The following is a 5233-nucleotide window of genomic DNA, read 5'->3' on the forward strand; positions in this document are numbered from 1 at the left end:
GTGTGCTTTTAATACAGACTTACAAAGTTCAAACCTGTGATTCGCTGACTCACCCTCAGGGCCTTATGTCAGGCCCGCCTTAGGCCCCTCCATGTTTTGTTCTTGCACAGCTAAGTACTACAAGGACACTTCCAGATGACGGTCAGATCGCACCCTAGAGCCCATCACCTGCCCCCTCCCTATGGATAGGAAGCTATCGATAGGCTTAAAGCTCCATGCATAAGCCCCTTCTCTACGGGTCAGTGGTTAACAACTAGTTACCACTTTCTTACCCTGCAAAGCATTCTCTAAGCTAGCCAACCCTGATGTCCCTAACTCTGGTAGGGCATTAAAATCAAATAGGAAACTTTTTAGAAAATACCCAATTTTTCCACCCCTCTTCCTCCTCAATTCTTACTAAATAGGTTCTGGGTGAGACTTGGGGGGGGGGGGTCAGAAATTTTAAATAGCTCCTCTGGTGATTGGTCCAGCTATCTAAGAACTACTTTGGGGACCTACCCCTCTAGGAATTTTTCCTGGCTGTAAGTACACAGACATAGCATCTTATCTGAAAAGTTCTTTAAAGAGGATCTAAACTAGTATTACTTAAAGTGTAGCCTATAGACTATCTTAACAGCCCTACTTTGGGTAATTTTTAATAAATACCGTAGGATATTTAATACGCCCTAGAGTTTGAGACATGGTAATATTTTAAAAGGAGGCACACAAAAATAATTAAAAAGTGCCCCAAAAGGTTAAGTGGCCTGTTTACTTACAAACCAAGATTACAAACCGAACAGTTTTCTCTATAGTTCTCAACGCAGTTTGTGGCAGTTCTGTGAGAACTTCATGTTCACAACACCTGTCACCCGTTCTGTCCCATCCGCATCCCAAAGCAGAATGATACAGGCATGTTTCCATTGTTGCCCAACGTCTGTTTCTCCCTCCACTCCCTGTATAAAGGCTTTTGCATAGAAGAGAATATGGGAGTCCAGATACCTTGATTCCCCCCAAATATCCTGGGAACTTTCTGCAAGACTTTTAGGACAACACTTATCCTCGATGGCAAGATTTTCCTTCTGTAAAGTTAGGAGACAGGCTAGCATTTGAAGAATGCTTCCAGTCCTCAAACTGCGTGATTTTAAATCTTCAGTAGGCTCTTCTGCGCTGTTTGTGATAATTTGCAATGGCGTACCAGCTCCCAACTGCTGATTGTCAGAGCCTCAGAAACTTTGAGAGCAGTTGTTAAACTGTTGGTAGCTTAAAACCAGCCCATAATGGGAATGTTTACACCATAAAAATAGAAAACCACTAAAAATTAGGATTTTGTAAAAGCAAAAATAAAACAGAGATCCTGTTTACCAGCACACCATGGATGATATGTATTATAAAGTAATACCAGAACCAAATGCAGTAAATACATAACAGAATGTTCCACCATATTTTAAGGCAGATTATTATATAGCACTAATTGAATTACATCAGATTTGCAAGTTGTTCTCGAAATCGTTAGGTCTCCATAAAGCTACTCAGCGTGTCACATGTGCGTCCCTTGCACCATTTTATTAGTGTTACTTTACTGCCTTCCTAACTAAGCCCAGTTTCTTTAGTGCTTCTCAAAGCAATAGGCTAAAGCAGGCCGAGCGTCATCCTGCAGGATAGATGCAAAGGTCATGCATGTACGACTGAAAAAATGTGGAATGCACAACTAGTTCAATTACTTGACTATAAAAAAAACAACTAATTCAGTTCACTGCATCATTGATCCATTTAATTGTATAGCCGCTTCCTATTGATAATGGGAAATGTCCCTGAGCCAACCATGCTGAAACTGAAACTGGTCAGCTTTCCACAGCCATAAATTTCAATAAGGATTATACATAATACGCAGGAGCTAAAAATCACAGCCAGAGTTTATTAGATTTAAAAAAAATTTCACTGACCTATTTCCCCTGCTATGACCCAGTTTCTCTTATGCTTCCTGGGCTTTGTCAGTCATTAAATGTTAGCCGATCCTTATTTTCTTGCCTGGATGTTTTATTTCACATAGAGTTTGTGAGAAATTTTAAACCATCTATCCATTTGGTTTTTGAAAACCTCTCGGCAATCCATGAGCTTTACAGAAGGTGCTGCTGACCCAGAAGTGGGACCTTCAGTCGTATTTCTGACCTCTTGGTTTAGGCAGATGCTATAAATTTGTACATCTTTGTAGTACAAATACAACAGTGTGATGGATAACTACCATATTTTGAGCACAGTATGAGGTACCGAGGGAAACAAATATGAATAAGGTATAATGATCCCTCCCTCCAAGAGCTCAGTCTAATGGGAAAGATATGTGGACACAAATACAAGGTTTCAATGGCAAGTTTCCTAACAGAGAATAAACAGTGGTATTGAAACTTGGTGACAAAATAATTCTAGCTGGGAGAAAACAAAGAATTCATAGATGAATAAGACTCCAGCAGCGAAAAAAAACGGGAAAGGCCATTCCGGGCAGAGGGAAAAGACGCAGAACACAAGCCAAGTCATGGGGCAGGATATTAAGGATCCCGTGGTAATGAGAGAGTTAGAGAAACACTGGGAGAAAAGACAGATTAAAAAATGGAGTGTGGCCGGCCGGCGTGTCCTGGCAGTTGAGCATTGACCTATGATCCAGGAGATCACGGTTCGATTCCCCAGTGGGCTCGATCCTGGGTGGGGAGTGAGGGGGGGGAACTGATAGATGAGTCTTGCAATTGAGGTTTCTAGCTCCCTCTCTCCCTCTCTCTTCCTCTCTCTGAAATCAATGGAGATATATTTTAGAAAAAAATGGATTGAGGTTTTTTTATGACAATATTTATACTTATTTTTGCAATGCCTTGGATAAACCAAACAATGTTGGGTAAGGTATTATTTCCATAAAAACATTTTCTTTCAAAACAAAAGTATTTCTATTTTCCATAAAAGTTAAAGTGACATGCCAAAACAGAGTCAATCACTGAGACAACAGGAAACAATATCAGGAGGCTTATAGAGCAAGACCAGCAATGAGCTATATCATTGAACTAAACAATTACACAGAACTAGGAAACTGAGTAGTAAAATATAAAAATCCACAATTATAAATATAAATTTGGTTCATGGAGACACTGGAGCAGCATTTACAGTAAGTATCAGATTATTTCCTCCTATTTCCTATTAAGTGAATACTGCAGTTGTAAAATGCCGAATATCATAGGGAGCAGCATTTTATTTACAGTCCACTGTATTAAAAATTATGTTTTCAGCAAGCCTGATGGTTGCTACAAATACAGCTAAAAATTTGACACTAAAAACAAACATGTTTTCTGTAGTTGGGAATTCCTAATCTCTATAAATTGAGATTTTCTGTTAAAATCAATACAAGAAAACCATAACTCAATTCTTAGGTATCCTATAAAATGCAATCATTTTAGTTTGAACACAACAAGAGAATTATAAGAAATTTTGCAAAAAATGGTTAGTGATATAAATTGTCATGAAAGTTACTGTCTGGTGATGGGAAAGGAAACATAACAAAAACTGAACTGATTTTCCGGCCTAATCTTAGAAAGAGGAAAAAGGCTCAGATAGGGACCTTCCTCTGCCCTCTCTGTTAAACTGAAGACTGTAAGCTCTCGGCTCTCCTTCCATCAGGCAATGCTGCCATTACTGGCCAGAGAAGTGGACAGATTATCTTCCTGCCTCGTGCTCACGAGGCTGAGGACAGCTTTATAGAGAAGCTGATGCTGCTGGACGTCAACAGAGACCCCTGGCCTCATCCAGATACTCATCCTGGCTACCTGGTAAACATCCCTGGAATTTTCTTTTACTAGTTGGTGCATAAGGCTTGTCAGAGCATAGACTTCCTGCTGTCACTCCTCTGTGGTCATCATGAATGATCGTGGGCCCATCCCTGCTAGCAGCTGCTTCTTTGAAAATACTTAGAAGTTCAAAAGCTTTCCTAATGGATTTGGAAATGGCTCCCTTCAAGTACATAATCATCCATGACACAGGAGGCATTGACGTGGCCTGAGTCTTTCCCACTCAGGGACGAAGTGCCAGCCCTTGACCTTCCACAGGGAGGTTGGGAGAAGGTCTGTTCTTTGCCCTGTCGCCTTGCTTTAGGGCTATAGAACAGTCCCTCTGCTGGATGTTTGATGAGCCCGGGAGCTAGGATTGTTTCTCTAGCTTTGTTTTGCCTGTGGGTCCGGGAATGAGGAGCACAGGGACATAGGTGTGAATATGACTGCCTGGCACCGCAGTTTCTTAACTAAATATGGCCTCAGCCAGTGCATTATGAAGGAAGACGCACTGTTTCTCAGTTTGCACCAAATAGTTTCTTTGTGAACGAATGTGTTTTAAGAAGCCAAATATGTTGACAGTGCCCCGTGTTGAATTTGCCTCGAGATGCCGTCTAGCACAATATGTGTGCCCGTTCTTCCAGCTCCAGCGCTGCGGTGGACAATAGCGGGCCCCACGGCGTGGCGCTTGGCACGGGGCACCTTCCTCATGAGGTCGGCACTGGCAGCAAGTACTGCGGGACTCCCAGGCCAGGCCACGGCGTGTAGTGGTACCGGGTAACCACCCTTCTTTATCTTTGTGTTCCTTTTTTTGAAGAGAGGGAGAGAGGAAGGGAGAGAGAGAAAAACACAGATGTGAGCGTGAAACATTGATCTGCTGCCTCCTGCACGCCCCCTACTGGGGATCGAGCCTGAAGCCTGGGCATGTGCCCCGACGGGAACCTAACCGGCAATCTTTCGGTGCCCAGGATGACGCCCAACCAACTGAGCTACACCAGCCAGGGCTTGTCTGTGTGTTTCTTAGAGTAAAATTCCTCACAATATAATAGGCAAGCATTTGAACACTTCTGGGTGACCAGGGAGTCCCCATACTCCTCACTGCCCTCTGCAGGCCAGTACTGGTCCCGTTTTCTCTTTCCTTTCTCCACGACGTGTGTTATTGTGACGATGGCTTTTGCATTATGCTCTCACATCATCCTCCAGAAATCTTCGGCTGTGGATTTCAGTGGACCTTGGGCAGCAACGTGAGCTTCTGGCCTGTTGTAACCATCAGCATGGTTGGCATTGCTGTCATCAGTCAGTTTGCTATTTTTTTTTTAGCAACTTGTACAAGCTTGACCCTACTATAATCATCTGTTAAAATTCAGTGTCTCAAACTCTTCAGTAACCCCACTACTTGCATGTAAGTCTGCAACATGCTTTGGAAACTGCTTTATAGGAATTGCTCCAAC

This window comes from Miniopterus schreibersii (assembly GCF_964146895.1).
Source record: "Miniopterus schreibersii genome assembly, chromosome: 5".
In the NCBI taxonomy this organism is placed as follows: domain Eukaryota; kingdom Metazoa; phylum Chordata; class Mammalia; order Chiroptera; family Miniopteridae; genus Miniopterus; species Miniopterus schreibersii.